At 37.6% G+C, this 23,782-nt stretch overlaps 1 protein-coding gene across 5 annotated transcripts in view; it reads right to left on the bottom strand.

The window, feature by feature from the left end:
- The window catches only part of LOC129777427 (runt-related transcription factor 2), a 238,937-nt gene that overhangs the window by 167,544 nt on the left and 47,611 nt on the right, over nucleotides 1–23,782 (bottom strand). For 2 of the 5 annotated variants that reach the window (XM_055783687.1, XM_055783726.1), the window contains exon 1: nucleotides 12,995–14,427. The exons of 1 other annotated variant lie outside the window; for it this stretch is intronic. The gene's annotated coding sequence lies outside the window, so the exon portion shown is untranslated. Of the gene's footprint in view, nucleotides 1–12,990; nucleotides 14,428–23,782 lie in introns of those variants that run through there. 2 more of the 5 variants (XM_055783695.1, XM_055783711.1) reach the window with 2 other exon arrangements.

The following is a 23,782-nucleotide window of genomic DNA, read 5'->3' as shown; positions in this document are numbered from 1 at the left end:
TATATTCAAGAAAATAATATATGTCATGAAACTAACTATCGCACAATTGAAAAATCTCAACCCCTATCCTAAAGAGAATACTCACTTCTGATTGGTCGAAATTGACGACACATGCGGCGGGTCCCTAACAGGGACATCAAAACCAAGCTGCCTGGGGGAAACCAGCATTGCAAATACATGAAGGTAGGGGGAACTTTTGTTCCTAACGAAATGTGTTCCCTAACAAAGACATCAAAACCAAGGTGCCCGGGGGAAATCGGCATTGCAAATATATGCAAGTAGGGGGCATTTTTATATTGCAAGTGAGGTGAGTGACACGATTAATTCAAGCAAATAAAATTTAAATTTGGTTAAAGGTTAAAGTTAAAGTTTGTTGGTTACTTCATGAAATTTCATATCAATGACCGAACGTGTATTGTGAAAAATTTAGCCCAAGTGTAAGTTGAAAATTTTATATGGTAGCAGTTGTGTTAAAAATGACTTGATATATGAAACGATTTATTTCAATTTTCATAAATAAAAACCAAGGTGTGTTCCCGCTCGAGAACGGCTCGTTTCATTTAAGCTGTCTGTCATGCTGTGTTCATTTCCACCAGAAAAATTGAAATAGTGAAGAAATATTAGAAAAAGTGATTTCCCATATGCTCTACATATAGTATTAGGTGTTGTTAGTTCATTTAAAATTCACATTGGGTTGAATAAACACTCAGAAAGTAAAAATTATAAAACAAAATTACCTTTTCCATTTCGAATATGTTTTCTCTGTATTGAAGTAACATGTTTTTACTGATGAGAAATATTGATAATTGTGTTCGGTATTGGTAATTATCTTATATTACATTGGTGAGTTTTTTTTTCTTCATTTCATCCATACATAACACAGTAGGCATCTCGTTTAGGATCACAGAGGGCGGTTTTCATCATATCTCGTCCCACTTCGTTATCTTTTACCTGATACGCACCATCCAACGACTGTTTACCATCACTCGGTAAACACTGGTGGAGTGAACAAACAATACCCAATAACCAAACGAAACGGCCCTTTTCAGGGCCACCAAATCATTATCAAAGCGTTTAACGAATTCTTCAAACATATTCAAAATAAACAGATAACCTAACGGAATCCTACGTCAAGTATGCGGTCGTGTCTCGGACACAACCCTCCTGTGACTTTTTTTTTGGTAGACACCCGGTCGTTATTGCTGATGCTGGTGTTACTTTTTTATGTTTTTTCACCACTGGGCAAACGAAGTTTTTTTTTGTAGTCATTGCTGCTATAAGTTGCAACTGCTGTCACTGCGGCACAAAAAATATCTCATTTTCATTTTGAATTTTAATTAAAATCTGTACGCGTTTGTTGTTTTCCAGTATCATAAACGCCACAGCTCATTATAATAAAGCACCGCCAGAAATCGATTGCGAGAAGAAAGGGTTAAAATGGATGAAAGAGATAATAACAATAATAATAGTAATAATAATGTTTTTAAATATGTGTCCGCCCGGGGCGCGGGTGGAAACTGTAACGGGAGTGTGGATAAAAATGAAATATGTTAATTTATTTCATTTCTTTTTTGTTTTTTGCTTCATACGCACTGCGGACAGTATGTTTTTTTTCAACAAAGCTGCCATTAAATCGATTCAGTAGAGGTACCTCTTAAAGCGGGCGTTTGGTCATTACTACCGCAGTGCAGAAAATGAGACTCGGGTGAAATAAACTCGACATAATGATATAGTGTGGAGTTAATCGTTCACTGGATTTATTAACTTTTTTCCTACTTTTCGGAAATAACCAGACAAAGTTTAAAGCGTTGAAAATACCCGAAATAATTGTTTCATCTCGCCGATAGTCTCCGCGAGATTTGTGAAATTTAGATTAGAATTCGCGAAGCTCGAAGGCCTACATTATGCAACCTCAACTCCAAGAAAATTGATGAAAATACACAAATTAATTATTTAACTAACTTCATAGAGGTATGGTTGGGGATCGCGAACGATGTTCGCCAAATGTGCTCAATGGCAGAAAAACGGAAATAGAATTTTTTATTTCGATATTGGTATCCATTTAATTAGAATTAGAACTTATTTTACTTTCTATTTTCTCGGAAATTACACTTTTTCCTAATAGTACCAAAAATTGATCTTCAATAAATCACTCAGAGAAATAGCCGTAAACAATTTTGACAATAAGTTGACACACCATTTACATTCAATTGTTGTCGGAAGATTTTGGACTCATATTTTCTTATATTCTACCCTTAGGGTGCACCTTACTGGATTAGGATGGCCCAAATAATCGTTTTTTTTTTACCAATTTTGCCGAATATACCCATTTATGAAAACCGCTTGACTGTTGACAGATTTTAAGTCTCTAATCAGCGCGTGAAAAGTATTTGAATTGGTGTGTAAAATGCTATATTTAACCTCAAATGTGTTCATTCGGGTGAAACCTTCAAAAAATATGTTTGCTTAAGTTTTTTAAGGTATCAAGACCAAAAGACCCTAGTTTTTCAAATGATTTCCAGAAAACTGAGCCTTTTGCATACAATATAGACAAATTTCATGCCAACTCGTCTTAGGAGTTGGCAACACCATCTCAGATAGCAGTGAAACGTTGTGGGTGTAAAGACATGGGTCAATTGAGCAATTTTGCATGAAAGGATGAAATGTAGGAAATTGTTTCAATTTTCAGGAAAAAATACCAAGATTTTTTGGAAAAAAATTTCACTGAAAAAAAAGTTATTTTAAAAATTAAAATTCATTTTTCCCAAAAACGTATTTTTTTTAAAATCCCAAAAATATATAATGGAATAGACCTTCAAATTTCACACAAGTTATCCATACATCGGACGATGGGCACTTTTACAGGGAAAAAGTTTTTCGAACAACAACTTTTTCATGTTTTTTTTTGAAAAAATACAACTTATCCGGTATCATAATTTTTGAGTTATAAATTTTTGAAAAAAAAAAAGAAAAAAAAATGACTTTTTTTCAAAAAGTCTTAGGAGCTGACAGCTCCTAAGACGAGTTGGCATGAAATTCGGCTATATCGAAAATTCAGAAGAGGCATATGTTTTCGATATACATTCTGTCTTATATATACCGGGAATTTGTGTTTTCAAAGAAAATGCTTTATTTGTCACCTAAATTTATATTAACGCTCTCAAAATATGCCCCTTCTGAAGCAATGGACTTTTTCCAACGAACAATCCAGTCATCGAAAAACTTTCATAGCTGTATTCAGGTTCGGGCAATTCAAGCAGCGAACTCGTTTTTATGTTTTCAATGCTGTCAAACCGGGTCCCACGATGCGGTCATTTGAGTTTCGCATAAAAGAAAAAGACACATGGGGCTATATCTGAAGAGTACGTTGTCGTTTTAGGGTGATCCGGAAAACCTTTTTCTTTCCACTTTTTCCCAAAAATGACTTTTTTCATTCATAACTTCTGAATCACTCAACCGATTTAGATGATCGACATATCTAATTGAAGCCAATGAGCGATCTTTTATTGAACAACATTGAACTTGCAAAAAAAACGGAATTTATTCTCGTAATAATTGATTGTAGTTGTTTTTCATTGTTCCCATGACTTTGGACTAGAGGGCGTTATATTTTTTTATATTTTCTCCTGAAAGATGAATTTTTACATGACAAATATCGATATCAGAAATGCAATAATCTTCGTTTTAGAGATATGATGTTTCAAAGGTAACCGATGGTTCGAAAAAAACAATTTTCCCCCTTTTCTTCACTACCAAAATTTATAACTTTTGAACTACTGGACCGATTCAGATGATCGACATATCAAGTTGAAGCTAATGAGTTAATTTTATTTAAAAAAATATATTACTTTTGTGAAAAATATGGATTTTCGTTTTTGTAATTACTGATTGAGTTGGTTTTCCAGATTTTTCTCGGTTAAAGATAGAGGGCGCTATATCTTTTTATATTTTTTCTGGAAAGCTGAGGTTTTTTTTACATATTATATTTGACAATCAGAGACGTTTTATTTTTCGTTTTTGAGTTTTTATTTTTGCAAATTTAACATATTTTAAGTCTTTGTTCAATATTCCTATGTGACTAGATTAGACCTATGCGACTAGAATCCAAATGTTCTGAGTTTTTGCAAAAAGTCGTTTTGGATAAACGGGGAAACATGATTTTTTCGACCACCGGTAAAATTTGAAATACACCTCATATATTTCTCTCGTCTCTCATACCTCAAAAACGAAGAAAATAGCATCTCTGACATCGAGATATGTTATGTAAGAAATACTCAGCTTCAAGAAAAAATATAAAAAAATATAGCGCCCTCTAGTCCAAAGCCGTGAAAACAATAAAAAAAAGGACTACAATAAATGATTACGAAAAAAAATTGAAAATTTCAAGTTCAATATCATTAGCTTCAATTTGATATATCGATTGTCTAAATCGGTTCAGTGGTACAAATGTCATGAATTTTTGAAAAAAGTCATTTTTGGGGAAAAGTGCTAAACAATTATTTTTTGTACCACCCTAAAATGGAAATGGTAACCCTAACGAAAAAAAAAAAAATACGGGACTAATATTTTGCGATAAAGAATTAAATTAGCACTTTTGACGGAGATCTGAGAACCACTATATCGGTTTGACATGGAATGGCTGTATTATGGTATTTTTTTATCGAGTGTATAAAACCGAGAATAAAACCAAAAAATCGAACATTCTTCAATGTACCTGCTTTGTTCTCTACAACGAAGGAATATTTAGATGATGAAACAATTTTGCGAAAAAGGTTATGATTTTGGGAAATTCCATCGTGAAATTGGTCACATTTCAGATCAAAGCTCAGCATTTTTTTATGAATTCCTTATGTTCCAACGATTTGCATCAGACACGGTTTTTTTGGTTCTACCTTTTTATCTCATTAATTACAATTCCTCCAATCATGGTTCAAATGTTTTCATCTATCTGAACAGGAAGACTTTTACTAACGCTACTTTAACCCATTTTAGGCCAAGCGTTCGAAAAATCGAACAGCAACTTTGATAATTTTTCATGTCTTTGGACAGAAACCATATGATAATGTTTTTGCAACAAAAAGATAGCTTAATTTATTAGCTACCACTTATATCGATTTCATTCAATTTTGAGTAACTTTATTGGATAATAAATTCGATTTTAAAGTGTGTTTGGAAGGTGTTTTCAATTTCAATTAAAAACCCCAATAAAATACAAAAATATGTGAAGTTTTCTACAGTATTACTTCGATAAAAGAACATACATTGTGATATAGAGCGAAAATCATTCGATTGAGCCGCATACAGGAAAATAACAGCCGGGGAAATTGAGTGTTCGAAAAATCGAACGTTGGCCATAACGAACATTTTTTTCTGCTGAATCAACACCAACCCATCTAACCTCCGCTGCGCATTTTGATTTGTTTACTTTAGAAGACGGAAGGTTTTTCATTTATTCTTGCATTTTCAGTTGTGAATGTTTGCAAATATCGATTAATTTAGCAAATATTATTGAAAATCTGTATGATTTTTTGTCCGTAACAACCTTAGGTGATGGCGGCCCGTAGAATTTCTTTTGTGGGGGAGCTGGAGGAAATTATCAGTACGTGTAACGAGGATTCTAATGAGATTGTTTGTGTGAATATTCTTCCGCCGGGCCGAATAATAACACCCCAACTATCTATGACATTGTTTTGTAGCAGTACCTTGGTACTTTGCAGGTTTGGAAAATGTTCGATTTTTTCGGGAAATGGATAATTGGAGAGACTAGTTTTTAAGCATTGACATTTCTCCACTGTTAACAATAAAATTACCAGCATATGCTTTCGTTTAAAAGAAAAATCCTGTCAGTAATAAATTAAAATTACATCAAATAAGAAATGCCACATCTCACCTTAGGTGGATTAATTTGGATTTATACTAAGAGACCTCCATTCTCCTGTTCTTGTTCTTCCGGGAATCCAAAATTGATGCATTTATGAATACCGTATATTTGCTAATTGAAGTGACTTTTAGTTCGCAGTATGTTTGTACTTGCAAAAAAAAAGTGCGGGTTTCGGCCAATGTTCGATTTTTCGAACAGTCATTTCCCGGAAAATGGAAGATGGGAAAAAAATAATTCTTGAACATTGGAGTTCCTTTAGCGTTAGTAATCGAAAATACAACCATGGCTTTCGTCAAAAAAATAATTTTTACAGCTTGGTCGTTAATGGGTTAAATCTCTGCCAATTCAGGAATGGTAAAATCATTTACTTTGTTGAGTTTTTCCTAGACTTCCATTTTTTCAATGTACTCCAACGCAGTACCCTAAAATGTTTAGTTTTTAGCCTCTTGTATTTCACCTGAATTAACTAGACTTTTAAGAACACTTTGCACATCACTAGTCAAAAACTCTTCTCTCCTTTTATGTTGAAGAATTTTAATTAAATAATATAATTAACAGCATTTCAGAATGTAGAATTTTGAAAGGACACTAAACATCTCTGGCAAAAAGCAACCATAGTTGGAGATACGAGTTTTACAAGATATGGCGTAGTATTACAAAACGTTTCACTTGTGAAATAAAATGGGAAAGTAATCCGTCGAAAATACTGAGAATCTTCTCGGTAGAAAATCCAAGAGAAAGGAATAATGTGTTACATTTACATTTTTTCACTTATACATTTCTTACATTTATTTTCTCAACCATTCTCAAACTAACTTGTTCATAATACTAACATTCGATGGTCAAGGTGATAAAATAACGTAAAACATATACTTATAGCTAGCACGAGGAAGATTGTAGTCAAATCTGTGATAGCATTTGTTGAAAATTTTGCACATGCTGATCATTAGCTCATTCGCATCATAGTTCGTCCGAGATGCATAAATATTCAAAAACGGATGATGGCAGAAAAAATCCATCTGATTCGACTTAGAATTTACGTTCTGTTGTTCTACTGATTGTAGATGCTGGTCAGAGCTGGTAGTATTCTTGCGAGAGGATAATAGTTGCACTCAGTCTTCAGAATGCAACTCGATGCTGATGCGCAACAAGATTTTTGTACCCAGTTGAGCTCTCATTCCTTGTGCACACATGCGCTCTGGCGAATGAGCACGCTCCGAAACACAGATGAAATGTTTGGTTGTCAGCGCCGTTCTTACGCAGAGATTTGCGCCCAGTGTTAAACTGAGTTTTACGCTGACATTTGCGCCGTGCTCGCGCCGTATTTCTATACTGCATGCTTCAAACTGGATTGCTCTCTCTGTTGAAATATTTTTCTTCACACAAGCGTATACGGTTCAAATGGGGGCGCGCTGTTGTTTTTATGCTTTGCTTAGAACGAACGAAGACAAAGCGGGCGCTAGAATTTGATGTGTGTATGTGTGTGTGTATAGAATGAGACGCGCATCACACAAGTGAGAAGAAATGTTTATTATCTGAGTTCTGCGCCGGGTACATTTTGCGCTGTCGTGCTTATGAATTTTGTGCTCTTTGCACCAAGATAGAATACGAGTTTTCTTTGAGCGCGCGCTGATGAAAATTAAACTCAAGCGCAGCGCTGCGTTTGTTTTCTGAAGACTGGTTGCACTGCATCGGTAGATGATTTGCGGCTCAAGAAAGGCAATATTGATACATCTCTGGGTCTCTGACCTCTGTGAAATTTTTGGAACAAATTAAGCGTACTATCGTGTTTGGGACGCCTAATTTGAACGAAATGAACGATATTTCGTTCATTTCGATAAATGAATTTCATGCCAACTCGTCTTAGGAGTTGGCAGCACCATCTCAGGTGGTAGTGAAACGTTGCGGGTGTAATGACCTGGATCATTCAAGCAACTTTGCATACTTGAAATATTCAAAAAAAAAGAATTAGACTACTTTTTGCAAAAAGCAAAATTTTTTTCTTTATTTTTTACAAAAATTTATAACTTGAAAACTATGATACCTACGAAATTATTGTCAAAGGAAAAAAAATGTAGGAAATTGTTGAAATTTTCACAAAAAAACATCAAAATTTTTTTGGAAAAAAAATTACGCTAACAAAAATGTTGTTTTAAAAATTAAAATTAATTTTTCTCAGAAACGTATTTTTTTAAACTCCCAAATATATATATATGAATAGACCTTAAAATTTCCATCAAGTCGGAAGATGGGCACTTTTACAGAAAAAAAAGTTTTCCATGTTTTCTTTGAAAAAAATACAACTTATCCTAATTTTGTTCAAAGTCAAGATAGCGATATAGTGTATTCGACAAAGTTTTAGGTCTTGTTAAAATATGAACTTTTGTCGAAGACATCAACTTTCTATCTTTTATAGTTTTTGGAATATAAGTCATTTCTGTATGAAAGCTCCTGAACAAAAATGATGTTTTGCTCGTAACATTCTTGTGTGTAAATTCTCACGTTTGACATATTCTTGACATGTTTCTAAATAGAGCAAAATTAGCAAAGCATTTAAAATGCGATAATTTATAGATAAAAATGTAGCGAATTGAACATTAATAGCATTTTTTCAAAGAAAAACATGAAAAAGTTGTTGTTCGAAAAATATTTTCCATGTAAATGTGCCCATCGTCCGATGTATGGAAAACTTATTGGAAACTTTAAGGGCTATTTATATATATTTTTTCCGAATTCTAAAAGCATATGTTTCCGAGCAAAATGAATTTTAATTTTCAAAATATTTTTCAATGAAATTTTCTCCCAAAAAATTCTTTGATAATTTTTAATGAAAACCAACATAATTTCCTACATTCCATTCTTTAACTAAAATTTTGTAGGCCTGATATATATTTTTTTTTAAATTTTGAGTTTTTTCAACTTTTTTTCGAGAAATCCTAATTTTAAAAATATATAAATATATAACACCTAAAAAATGTTGGTGAGAGAATGAAATGTAGAAAATTACTTAGATTTTCATTCAAAATATCAAACAAATTTTTGGAAAAAAATTAATTGAAATTATTTTGAAAATTTAAATTAATTTTTCTCGAAAACATGTGTTTTTGAAAATCTGAAAAAAGGAGAAATAAATAGCCCTTTAAATTTACAACATGTCACCTATGCATCGGAAGATGGGCACATTTACATGGAAGTTCTTCGAACAACAACTTTTGACGTAGGATTACGTCTTTCGGGAACATATTGGGGTACAAATTGAAAATCGAAAATCGAGCACATCGTGAAAATTGTCCAATTTCAAACGCTTATTGCTCAGTCATTTCATGATGGATTGATGCAATTTTTGCTTCAGTCGATTTCGGCACTCCATAACAATTGTTTATATTGAAGAAAATAATATATGTCATGAAACTAACAATTGAACAATTGAAAAATTTCAACCCTTATCTTAACGGAAATACTCACTTTTGATTGGTCGAAATTGACGACACATGTGGCGGGTCCCTAACAGAGACATCAAAGTCAAGCTGCCTGGGGGAAATCGGCATTGCAAATACATGAAACTAGGGAGAACTTTTGTTTCTACCGAATTGTATTCCCTAACAGGGAAATGGTCATTGCAAATATATAAGTCGGAGGCATTTTTATATTGCAAGTAAGGTGAGTGATACGATTAATTCTTGCAAATAAAATTTAAATTTGAAACTTTAATGTTGGTTGCTTCGTGAAATTTCATATCAATGACCGATCGTGTATTGTGAATAATTTAGCACAAGTGTAAGTGTAAAATTGTATATGGTAGCAGTTGTGTTAAAAATGACTTAATATATGAAACGATTTATTTAAATTTTCATAAATAAGCACACCAAGGTGCGTTCCCGCTCTAGAACGGGTTGTTTGGTTTAAGCTGTCTGTTTTGTTGTGTTCATTTTCACCCAAGGAAAGTTTGTACGGCGAAAAAAATGGAAAAGTTAAGAAATATTAGAAAAAGTGATTTCCCCTATACTCTACATATAGTATTAGGTGTTGTTAGTCCAATTAAAATTCGCATTGGGTTGAATAAAAACTCGGAAAGTAAAAATTATAAAAGAAATTTACCTTTTCCATTTCAAATATGTTTTCTGTATATTAAAGTAACATGTTTTTACTGACGAGAAAAAAAGGATATTTGTGTTCGGAATTGGTAATTATCTTATATTACATTAGTGAGTTTTTTTTCTTTATTTTATCCATACATAACACAGGAGGTATCTCGTCTAGGATCACAGAGGGCAGTTTTCATTATATCTCGTTCTACTTCGGTATCTTTTATCTGATACGCACCATCAAACGACTGTTTTCCATCCTTCCGTCGTCATCACTCGGTAAACACTGGTGGAGTGAACAAAGAATACCCAACAACCAAACAAAACGGCCATTTTCAGGCGGCCACCAAATCATTATCAAAGAGCTTAACGATGTTATTCCTCAAACATATCCATAATCAACAGATAGCCTAACGGAATCCTACGTCAACTATGCGGTCGTGTCTCGGACACAACCCTCCTGTGACTATTTCATTTTTTTCTTTGAAAAAATACTATTAAGGTTTAATTTGTAACATTTTATGTATAAATTATCGCAATTGACATGCTCTTCAAACTTTTCGCTATTCAAAAACATGTCAAAAATATGTCAAACGTGAAAATTTACACATAAAAATGTTACCAGCAGAACATGTTTTTTTTCAGAAGTCTTCATACAAAAATGACTTATATTCCTAAAACTATAACAGATAGAAAGTTAATGTATTCGTCAAAAGTTTATATTTTAACAAGATCTAAAACTTTGTCGAATACTTTATATCGCTATCTTGACTTCAAACAAAATTAGGATAAGTTGTATTTTTTTCAAAGAAAATATCAAATAGTTGTTTGTTAGAAACTTTTTCTCTATAAAAGTGCCCGTCTTCTGATGTATGGACGACTTGTAGGAAATTCTAAGGGCTATTCATATATATATTTTTGAGAATTTAAAAAAAAATACTTCTTTGAGAAAAATGAATTTTAAAATAACTTTTTAGTCAGTCTTTTCCGAAAAAAAATTTGGTATATTTTTGTGAAAATTTAAACAATTTCCTACATATTTTTCTTTGACATAAATTTTGTAGGTATCATAGTTTTTAAATTATAATTTTTTGAAAAAATTAAGAAAAAAAATGGCTTTTTCCACAAAGTAGTCTAATTATTTTTCGAATATTTCAAGTAGGGGTAGTGGGGTCAAATTGGTCATGGGGGGCAAAGTGGTCACCTTATGTTTGAAGAATTTCATGACTTTTGAGTCAGCCTGTACTTCAGTAGAGCTGTCGCATGTCAAAATACAAATAAATACAGAAATTGCTCTCTCAATAGCCATTCGGCTGTAGTTCTGTGCGCATGGTATCTGAGGTATATCGTGAAATTCAGTCGATTCAATCTGATATATTAGACAAATCATCAGTTTGGACAACTGTTCACATATTCTAGGAGAGATGAACAGATAATTTGTTCAATCTCAGCGATTAATTAGCATAGAAATTATATTGATGTTTGGGGTCAAAGTGGTCATAGGTGAATAACAACTTACAATGTTCTGTTTACTGGAGCTGGTATACATCATCACATTCTGCTCTTATAGAATATCCTTTTGTGGCTTTGACCCTGGATAAATATGCCACTCCAACTAAACCAAGCCTCATTATGCGGAACGTTATGTATTTCTCACTAAGGACATTTAAATTGAGACCCTAGGTGAATTTGAACAAATTTGGACGACAAAAACGCATAAATCTATCCCATTTAGCTTGATAAGTGCGGGTGACCACTTTGCCCCCACAAAGTGACCACTTTACCTCCAAGTAAAAAAAAAAGTTCGATTTTCACCTTTTTTTTCTAATGATGAAAAGTGTACAATTTGGAATTTTTATAGTAAAAGCCGTTTGCTATCTTGAAGAACAATGAGTTGAACTATAATATTCTTCGAGAAACGGGAATTAAATCGGTATGTGGGCGCTGGAAATGAGCATATTCCTTAGGGTGACCACTATGCCCCCACTTCCCCTATGCAAAGTTGCCTAAATGCCCATTTTCTTTACACACACAACGTTTCACTACTAAATGAGATGGTACTGCCAGCGGCCAGTCAAATCCGATTTAAAACCTCTGGGGAATGATGCTCCGACGGATTCACGCTGATAATCGTGACATTTGATCAATCCAGAAGCTGGAAACTACAATTCATCAGGCAAGAGATAAAATAGAACTGGTAACACTGTATAAACTTACATGAAGTATGTTGGAATATATTTGTCAGACGTTACATCCCCTCTCGTGGTGTAACATACCATTAAATGCTTTTTGTTGTTGTTTCGATTCATTGACTCGTGATAAACTTCTACTGGTCGTAACATTTTTAATTTTTTCCCCTAAATAAAAATATTATGTGCCTTCAGTATTACAATTAAAAAATGCATTCCCTTACTAGAACTCACATTCTGGGAATTCATTTCGGGTACAATCAAACAAAAATTAGTCAACTTCTGTGCAACGTCAAATACAAGGATAATCAAGTAGTTATGAAGGCTTGTACGTTATGACTGTCTATTTTCAACGTGAGGAATGGATCTTAAAACACTAGACTCGACTGAACCCTCAAATACAAAGTTTATAAATTTGATGACCATTTTAAAAAATTTTAGAAAATGTCAGTAATAAACATAGAAAATGTCCAGTAACATGTGATTTTATTGCGGAAAACAGTCTAGTGTGGCTTTAAAATTTGTCAAGGTAATATTAACAACAAGGTTGAATATCTGAATAATCTCATTGACAAACGGCTTCTGGAGTGATGCAGAAATATTAACGTTTTTCCATCCAACAGATTACAAATCAATAATTCTTCTGAACACAGAGACAAATAAAACAATCCACATTTTCCGAAAAACACCCCCCAAAAAAACACACGTGGCTGGATGGTCGCCGCTGCCACCGTTATCACGCGGTCAAACACTCAAACGTGTGCCTCTGTGTGTGCGGTTGAAACAGATTTAACTGACTCCGCTACTTAATTAAATATTCGGCAATTCAACTCACTTACTCACGGTTCCTGCTGTGGCCGCGTCGTCCTCCCCGTCCACTTGTTACATTTATAAACCAGTCCACGGGGTGGCTTTTCGTCGTTGGCTTTTCGCTGTCGGTTTTTCGTTGGTATTCCCCAAATTATTCTATTCAATCTGTCTTGCGTCACTGGCCGCCACCGCCTCCACCAACATGGGGCAATTCAATTTTTTCATCACTTCAATTCGTTCACTTCATACACTCAACTCAACGCGTCGGATGATCCCTGGGCCGCGGTTGATCAACAGTGTACAACACATTCGACTGTGGTTTGGAGTTTTATCTCGTCGTCGAGCCGCCGCCGCCATCGAGCGATGGATTGGATCAGAAACCCGCCGCCGCAGTTGTTGTGGACATTTTTGGGGCGGAATGGTGTGACCTCCGTGTCGAGGTTTCCGTGGCCGTGTTCGTATACAACAACGACAAAACACGCGTTTGGTTATTTTATTTCATTTGATTCATTTATTTTTTTTCATTTCCCGCTGATATCTCTTTCTCTCTTCTCACTCGGACTCGTCACTTAGCACACAATTGTGTGTCACCCCGCAGACCACGCGCCCCCACCGCCACTCTGTGGTGTCCGTATCAAATCACAAATAAATATATTTTCACAAGTTTTCCTCTTTTTTTACGTTGGTACGCTTCAACACTTCACATTTTTGTCAGAGGGCGCGTTTTTTGCCGCCTCGCTCATTCAGCTTTTGGTGGCGGAAAAAATCCCACCGGCTATCACTGGTAATCGCGTGTTGGCGGCGCGTTTTTGCGTGTGTGTGTTTTTTATGGTCCTGTTCGCACCCGGCTATTTTCCCACTGCTGCCTCCGCCATTATGATCATCGTTGTCACGCGTTGGGGATTCGCGCCGCCGAATTCGAATTGCACCACCAAACGGAGAGCGAGAGTATGCGAACGAAACAAACCGAGAAAAAAAAAGCGAGGGAAAAACCCCCAAACCGAAATTTGGCGAGGAGAAAGCTTTTAACCACCGCGGGCTGAACCCCAGAGTGGCATGCTCCAGTGGCCACACACACCGAGGGCGTCACTTTTTTTCCCTCGGTTCCACACGGTCACACGATTACAAACCGGGGGAGGTTGGCCAAAAACCCAGCCAAGCCAACGGTGAGTGAGAGACCGATGAACAAAAAAAAAACAACACAACCACTTCACTCTATTAAGGACTCCGTAATGGACGCGATTTTTATTCCGCTGGTCAATCCCACACTGCCGGAGTATTGTTTTGCTATATTTTTTTTTGGTTCGCGCCGAAAATGTTGTCAATTTTTTTCCACCCAATCGGTTTGATCGTTAACACTGATTTGGTACCGCATGATTTTGGGCATGTGGACAAGTCCTCTGCCAGGTGGCAAAATAAACCGTATCGGTCGAGGAGCTTTCGCTAGCTGCTTCCAGAGTCAGCCAAGTACAGTTTTAGACTAAATTCGCTTTGATGGTTTTCTTCTGGCCTCTCGATCTGGTGAAGGGATTCCGGCACGCCATATACTCACACACGGGATGGCCCCCCGCACAAAAGCCCTGACTCGGGTGCGTTTTCCTCTTGGTCGCTATAATTACAACAAGTTGAATTAGATGCACACACGGAGCACATCTCCTGGCGCTACCCCCCGCGCGAAACGGACGGGGTAAGAGCTAAGCACATTGGTTGCGCAGTTTCGCCACCCAACCGACCGACCGACCAACAACATCAACAACAACAACAACAACAACCGGAGCGTACACAAAATCCACTCTCAACGGAATCGGGGGGGCTCACTCTCAAACCGGTTCTGCTCTCATTTTCCATTCCATGGCGTGTGTTGGGGTTATTTATACATAATCATGTATCCGATACTACACCTCAAACGGTCTTCCGCCCTCACCTCCTGTCGCCACCCCCTCACCATCCCTAACCGGAGGATGTTAATGGTGTTGCTGCTTATGCTCTCGCTCTAGCAGCGCAATCCAGCAGCAGCAGCAGCAGCATGTATCCAATCTCGTACAACAATAACACAGTCCACGCGTTTACCCCAGCTTCTCTACCACCCACCACCTCCGCCAACTCTGTTCCCAAGTGTCGACCGGTCAGAAGCCAAGCAGCAGCAGCAGCAGCCAACGCGAAAATCCGACAGATGTACTAGGTACAACGCGCGGCGCATCCTCTCGACCAGGGTTCAACCCTTTTCTTTGGCCGATGACGGTGATGATGGCGATGACGAAGGCCAGCAGTAGCAGCATCAGCGCCGATCGTCTTTGCAAAGGAAAGCCTGAGAGTAGTGTGATTAGACTGGGGAAATTTGATTGTTTTGAAAACCAAACTAGGAGTGTTTGAAGTATTCCTTAAATCCCTGAAAATCTTATTGTCGACTGAAATCATGTTTATATTGATGAATATGTACTGCGTTCGTGCTGTATCAGTTTCTTCCAATCGTGCTGGCTGAAATTTCTAGACCGGAATCCGAACATTCGCTCCACATATCTAAGACTGCAAGAGGTGAAGAGGGACTAGACTCTGCGGAACGAACGAATCTGCACGCTCGTGAGCTATAGTCCTGGCCAATGAATTGTCGACAATCGCGCAGTTGCTAAACATAACGGACTTATGTATGGCGGTCAATTCATTCTCCACATTCATTACTTCAGCGCAGTGGCGTAGTGAGCCCCAAAAAGTACCGCTTTGTTAGATTTCTTCACTAGTTTTGAGATTGTGATATTTTGTGAAAACTGCTCACTTATAGGGGAACTGGGGGCAAAATGAACACCCTAAGCAATTTTAGGCTTTTTTCTTCGAAAAACTAACAAAACATTGCGGAAATCGCATAAATTTAACGTTCTAGTCTTATTTTTATTGCATGCATAACGCAAAGTTTGAATAATGACTTTTTTAAATGATAATTTTTGTATTTTTAACAACACCAAAAACGATACTGTTTTTTTGTGTGCGGGTAAAATGAACAGGTACTGGGGGTAAAATGAACAAGTATTGGGGGTTAAATGAACATGTGATAGGGGTTATTCAAACATTTTGTTTTATACTGTTATCGTCAAACGTGGAATGTATAGAAGAATGTATACACTTAAGATTACACACAATACACAAGGAAACCTTCGGCGGAAATTTTCAGAAATAATTAAGACGTTAGGAAAATGTTCTGAATAAGGATGACAAATGTGTTCTAAAATGTGATGAAAAAAAACATAAGATCAGGAGTAAAATCATTTATTCGTTCAACAAAAATCATAAAACAAATTCAAATAACAGGACGATCATTTGCAAGGCAATTATTGCCATGAAGAAACTCAAAACAATCAATTAAAAATCAGTTACATATGCGGCATTGAAACCCATCATCGTTGCTACATTGAGCATGGAACCAATTAAGACACGATAGGCATTTCCTCCAGCCATAACCATCGGTCGAATCAGAAAAACAATCTCCACACAGCTCACACAAAGTATCCTCGCACTGTTCATCCGATGTTTTACCCTTGGCTCGCTTCTTTGACGGCTTTCGTCCTTTTTTGATGGACTTGATAGTTTTTGTTGCCTCAGCAGAAGCCAGGTTTTGACGGTAGACGTCGCCGGTAATCTCCACAGCTTTTTCCGACTTGCGCTTTCGCTTCGTTGCTCTGGGAACTGACATCTTCGGCAAAGGTAAAATTTCCGACGGTGTTAATATTGAACGATGTGTTCGGAGAAATTTCAGAAACTGGGCCAACTTGAACGCTAGCAGGATCGGGTCCATACGTTTGAACCTCATCAGTACAATATTGGTTTCCTGAGTGAGTAACTGAAACATTGGTAGAAACCTGAAGAGGTACTTGCTGCACAGTGGAGTCATCAACTACCATTGGAATTGGCATCACAGTGGCTTCTGGTTGATCAGTTACTTCAGATGGAGCGAAGTCATCGTTGCTGAAGACATGTCTGTTATATGGCCAAATGCCACATTTACGAAAGCCGCTCGTTGCCACACTACCAGAAGCTGCTTTGAGAAACGCGGTACCCATCAGCTCAGAGACGTCGTAAAGTCCAATAGTCCTTGCAGGGTTTTGACGCATGAAATTCTCAGAAGCAGCTGCGTAGTAACTTTTGAAAGGCCCCATGAACGCCACGTCCAAGGACTGAATTTTGTTACTACAATGTGGTGGCAATACAAGAACAGTGACAAAATTTGCACAAGCTCTTTCGGCAAATGCCAGATTTTTCGTATGGGAGCTGTGTCCATCAATGATTAGGAGTGCAGGGTTTTCCTTGGTGGGATTCACGTTCTCCAGGAAATGGTCGAACCAATCGAGGAAGACTTCACTGGTCATATAACCGGAAGGGTTACAATTGAACTTTGTCCCATTCGGTGCTCCACTCTTAAGCGCATCGTGCATGCGCACACGGGGGAAAATCATGTACGGTGGCACATGCTGTCCGGTTGCGGACATACACATAACAACCGTCGTCAGTACGCCCCTCTCAGCCGATGTTAAGGAACCTACTTGCTTCTTTCCCTTTTTAGCAGCAATTTTTAGCTTTTTCGGAGGAACTTGTAATTGTTAAATTTATGTTAAGTAAATTATGAGCAGGTATAAAAAAGCTGTCTAGCTTACGGTGCTTATTCCGGTTTCATCAGCGTTAAATATACGCGACGGCGGAAACTGATGGCTGTCCAGCGTGCTCCGAAGAAGGTCGAAAAATGCTCCCACGAAAACCTTGTTAAAGCCCCGTGCACGATCTGCAGATGTGGCTTCCGGCTTCCGGAAGGAAAGGGTTTGATTCCGTCGAAGGAAACCATCAAGCCAGTTCCTACCGGCCATCTTCAGCTTGTGGTTGAATGGATGGGGAATACCATTCCTCTCAGCTAACTCATACGCCAGTTTTTGTACGTCCTTCATAGTGATCCCATAGAATCGGGCCTCCAAATCCAGCAAGTGTTGAACCAGCTCCGTCTCTTGTTCGGCTGAGAAAACCGACTTTTTCGATCCCAGGCCTTTTTTCTTCTGTGGTGACACTATCCACCTGGCGAGCGTTATTCGTGGGATCTGGTACTTGATGGATGCTGCATTTACGGACATTCCACATCCAACAGCATGTTTTGCTGCTGCCATTTGTGTGTTTGTCCAACTCTGCCTTTCGGTTTTTCGTTTGTAGACCCGAGTCATCTGGAGAAGAATCTGTGATTAGACACACTGTTCATTTTACCCCCATCGTTCACTGTTCATTTTGCCCCCGCAGCAATTTATTTTTTCAAGGGCTTTTTTAAAACGGTTTTTGATGAAAATACTTAGGTACCTACGACTTCTTTCGATAGATCAACGACAATATGATGTGTGAACAAAACTGGATCAACCAATTGAACGGATATCAATTTTTCACCTCAAAAAAGCTTATTAATCACGAGCAGAAATTTACATCACAACCAGTACTGAGCAGGTGATTTTGGTTTTGTTTACCTTTTTCACTTTTTGACAGTTCTTGATCGGTACAGGGTGGCCCAAAAGACTTGAAATACTTATAGGACAGGGTGGATAAGCATTTGGAAATAATTTCTACTGTTTTTTGGTCATTTGACTACCTGTTCATTTTACCCCACCTGTTCATTTTACACGCAGTTCCCCTACCAATGTCCACTATGAGCAGTTTATTCGTATTTAGAAGGCTAGAAATATCATTACCAGCTTCACTTATTCTCTAGTCTAATCTTTGCCTTACTTTGCTTACGATGGATTAAAATTCTTCGAGAGAATATCTTAGAATAATCTTCAAGATGCCCAAAGGCGTCGAAGAGTTCAGATCAGGGAATAGGTCCGTTCGTGTAAATCAATGGAAACACACGGGTCTTCCGATAGCGATGATTATATAGGGTTGGGGGAAAAGAAATGTCGTATTTCTGATCGCAAATTGACGCTTTATTTAACATACTTAAAATTATCCAATTTAAGTCAAATATGCGCCGTTTTTTTTTCGCAAACTTGTTGCCATGTAGAAGGCAACTTCGTTATCCTCCCCTTATAAAACCACCCCTCCTTATTTGCAAAAAACTCAGACAGCCAGTTTTCGCAAGCCTCTTTTGAGGCCAACTTAGTATCACCAAGAGCGTTTTGCATGGACCGGAAGAGATGATAATCACTTGGAGCCAGGTCCGGACTATACGGTGGGTGCAATAGGACATTCAAGCTCCCGTAGCTTCTGGCGGGTCATCAAAGATGTGTGAGGCCGAGCGTTGTCCTGGTGGAAAACAACACCATTCCTATTGATCATTTCTGGCCAATTCTGGTCAATCACCTGCTTAAAACGGTCAAGCTGCTCACAGTAGAGAACATTGTTGAGGGTCTGGCCATAGTTGAGCAGCTCATAGTGGATGATTCCCTTCCAATCCCACCAAACACACAGCAAAACCTTCCTGGCCGTCAATCCGGGCATGGCGATGGTTTGGGCCGGCTCACCACGCCTCGACCACGACTCTTTTCGCTTTAGGTTGTCGTACGTGATCCACTTTTCATCACCAGTCACCATCTTCTTCAAAAATGGGTCGAGTTCGTTCCGTTTCAGCAGTGCATCGCAGGCGTTGATTCGGTCTAAAAGATTTTTTGCGTCAACTCGTGTGGCACCCATACATCCAGCTTTTTTTGGAATCCAATCTTCTGCAAATGGTTCCAAACGGTTTTACGGTCTATACCCAGTTCCTGGCCAATCGAGCGAGTGCTCACATGCCGGTCTACTTGGATGATATGAACGATTTCATCTGTTTCCACGACGATTGGCCTACCAGTACGGGGTGTATCTTCGACAGCCACTAGACCAGAACGAGAACGAAAAACCAACGCTGTGCTGTGCGAATCGTTACAGTATCGGGTCCATAAACTACACGAATTTTTTCGGCCTCCTTAGTTGCAGTTTTACCTCGCAGGTAGTAAAAACGTTAAATATGGCGAATTTCTTGCTTGGTGGATTCCATCTTTGACGCGCTATACTTTGAGACTGAAAAGGACAATCACACCACTGTCAAAGCGACACTTGTAGCACAGATTGTCGTCTTTAAATAGCCGTATAGTATGACGATAAGTACAACACAAGATATGTTTAAGTGTTGCCATATATTGACAATATACGACATTTCTATTTCCCCAACCCAATATATCTAATTTGTAGCACTATATTTACCAGTGTATTTTATATATTAAAGATCAAAAGGTAGTTCCACGAGTTTTCATAAAGCACGCTCTTTAATTCTATGAATTGGCAGAATGCCTTCTATTGTTCATATGCTTTGACGTGGTCTGCCTAGAAATGTCGTTGGATCTCCATAGTGGGATTAGATGATTGCAGATAGGGTCACCGTGCTCCCTTGGCCGAGTGGTTAGCGTCATAACTAACATGCCGGGTGTTCGGGTTCGATTCCCGTTCTGGTCGGGGGAATTTTTCGTCAAAGAAATTTCCTTCGACTTGCACTGTGATCACGCGTATTCTAGAGCTTGCCACTCAGAATGCATTCGAGGCGTGTTATTTGGCATAGAAATCTCAACTAAGTACTAATAAAAATGACGCAAGTAATACTACGTTGAGACGGCGAAGTTCTTCTAGGAACGTTAGTGCCATTGAAGAAGAAGAAGAAGAAGAAGATAGGGTCACCAGCGAATGTGCCTCTGCAGCAACAAGGTCCTTCATCTGCGTCTTGAGCACTTCCACCTTTGTTACAAGTTGCTCTGTTCCAACATCTGAAGAATTCTTCCACCCGAAACTTGACGCAATCTACTTCAATTGCTCCATGTTCATAGATGTTAGTCAGTTATAGGGTAAATGATCTTGGTTTGTCCAATTTGGGGTGTTTCTACGCAACTAGTAAATGCAAATCGAGTTTTCTTCATGAAAAACAGATATAATCGATACGAGTTTGGGTTTGTTAGAAAGCCCCATACCATAAGGCGTTGAAATTATTCAAATTTTTATGTTTTTTAACGATTTTCTCCAAAGAGGAATTATGATCATGGTTTGACCACCTCTGATCATGGTTTGTCCAAAAAATGATCATGGTTTGTCCGGCTTTAGAAATCACCATTTTTGAATGAGAACATTCAAATTCTCAAGTAGATGTTGCATTTATCATTGCTTGAGTTTACTGTCGTCATATTCATCCTTTCATAATTTAGGCTTTCTTCAGAATATAGCATTTTCTTGGGCATTTTCAAAGTGTTCACTTCAACACAGAAACTTAATTTCTACTGTACGCGAAGGACACAATAAACAAACTGCAGCGCGCCAAGCGGTTGCCATAAAAATCATGTGGACAAAACAACATTATTGAATTGGACAACTCATGATCAGAATTGAGTTCATCAAAATGCGTTAATTTAATGGTTTAGCTATGTAAATCTGATACAAATGGTGTGCAAACATGATGTTTACAATATTTGTAAGTGTTATAATCCAGAAAAGGTCTGAATACGTGCCAAATAATCATCTGGTGAACGATTAAAAGTTACCTCGAATGAGGGGCTTATTGACACCAATAGATGGTGTATTTTATAATCCTTTAAAACATGTGATTCCGTAAAAATATACTATAAAACCACTGTAAATCTTGAAAAAGACAATTTTATTTATATGTTTTGAAACATTCGAATACCTGATTCGGCAAACGTGTGCCGAATTAGAGCATTCAAGAAAGTGGACAAACCATGATCATATTTTGACTGGTCAAACCAAAATCATTTACCTTAAATGAAAGTCGTTATAAACAAAAAAGTCGCCCGTGGTCTACGCTATGGCCATTCCTGCGCTATTGCTTCTCCACGCTGTTCCAACTGTAATGCAGCTTAAGGGGGGAGCCCGGTCTGGAAAATCGATTTTGTTTGGATTTTTGGGAAGCTTATGCCCTCAGAAATGTTGTACTAAAAAGATTTTTCGATATTTGATTTTGTTGGAAAGTTACAGCCAAATGTATGAGGTCACATCAGACATACATATATGGGGCTGTCCATATACCATGTGGACAGAAAAAGTACGATTTTTGACACCCCCCTACCCCTCCGTGGACCAGCGTGGTCATTTCCTATACCCCTCCCCTCTTTGTCCACGTGGACATTCCTATCTTTTTTGGAGAATAAATCGATTTTTTTTCTGGAAAACCAAGAAAGTTGTAGGGTTATATCCGAACCATGACCACATAGTTGACGTTGGATTACGTTACGATATTTGTTGTATGTTGATTTTGAATATCTTCGAACATGATGAGATTCTAGATTCGAACATCATCATCGTGAAATAATCAAGGGGCGAGATGGTGTTACTTGTTATGCTTCAGGGGTATAGCTTGCTATACGTCAAGGAAGAGGGAGGTCCATAAATCCATATTTTCTGGCGTTAAGCAATTTGTGAACAATGCCATAATATCGATCTATTCACTATTCTTTTCTTTCTTCAATATTACCCGGTAAGTTATTAAGGCGATTAAGTTATCATTAAGTATCGGTAAGTTGTTTGTATCCATTTATGTTGTCTACAGTTAGCTTCTGTGCATGAAAAAGAATAATGCTACAACTGTTCCTGATAATGCGTATACATTCAGCATCTCGAAATTGTTCAGCCATTTCGTTATGAATTCACGAAATGGTCTGCAGTTAATTGCTCTACTCTCGTTTGTGCGAAGCTCCCGTTCTACCAGCATCCCAAGATCAGAAAAGTCGCAAATTAACTCAACTCCTGATCACACTTTCTTAAAGCTTACGCTTGTCGAATGTCCACAAATGCTACAGTAAGTGTATTTGATAGTTGCGACCACATGGTTGTCAAATCGATTTTTTATTGAAATTTATCGACTGAATGTTTGTAAGAAGCTCATAACAGGAACGTCAGACCGTATGTTCCCTCGACAATCTGGCAAGCAATTTTGGAATTTGACAGGGATGTGCTGTTCCTGACACAGAAGATGACCTTTTGCGGGTGAGGGCTGACATTGTGAATAGATAAGCGTTTATGTCGATTATCCCAAGAATTTTCTATTCAAAATCGTTGTAAATTATAAGACTTTCATCGCCCATCACGAAGTTTTACAAAAACGGAGTTTTTTAATGTTTATAGAACGAGTCGCAAATAAAGATGTGATTCATTGAGTTTATTTCGGTCAAATAATGTGGAACCCATACGCTGTAGCAATTTGCTAGCTGCACCAGATGCTCAGGGACGGTGGTTTTTGGATATTTGTAGTGAATCTGTTAATTGATCTGTCGTGTACCGAATATTATTCCTCATGGATTCCTCGATTTGATTGACATCAATGGCGGCACGAACTTTCCGTTCCAACCCATAGAAGAGCATTTCACAAATTACCACATTTCAATAAAGGGCAATAAAGAGCTTCGCTGCTAGTAACCCTTCTTGAAAGATACACCTAAAGTTAATTTTTAGCACATGTTATGGCATCCCAATTTATTACATTAAATAAGCTGACATTCATGTGAAAGAGTTTATTTGAATGTTTTCTATCCATGTAACACTGTGACCAAATACATTAGGTTTTGTGATTTTTCAATCAATCGCAATCAACAGGATAGCTTCTGAAGATTATTCTTCCCCATCAGTAGGATATTTCCGTATCCAATATTGGATGCATAAAACCTTGTGCCTCCAACGTAACGCTCTCGTTTTCGAAGTTCTCCAAATATTCATTCATTCAGAATGAATTCAGATTCAACTTCATACAAATGATCTCTAAATCAACGATAGTCCTACGTCACCCTTGCGGTTATACCATAGATATAACCCACTTCCTGTTTTTCGATATA

The sequence above is a fragment of the Toxorhynchites rutilus genome, chromosome 1 (assembly GCF_029784135.1).
Source record: "Toxorhynchites rutilus septentrionalis strain SRP chromosome 1, ASM2978413v1, whole genome shotgun sequence".
NCBI lineage: Eukaryota > Metazoa > Arthropoda > Insecta > Diptera > Culicidae > Toxorhynchites > Toxorhynchites rutilus.
The sequence above is the reverse complement of the archived record's forward strand: the minus strand, read 5'-3'. Positions and strand labels throughout refer to the sequence as shown.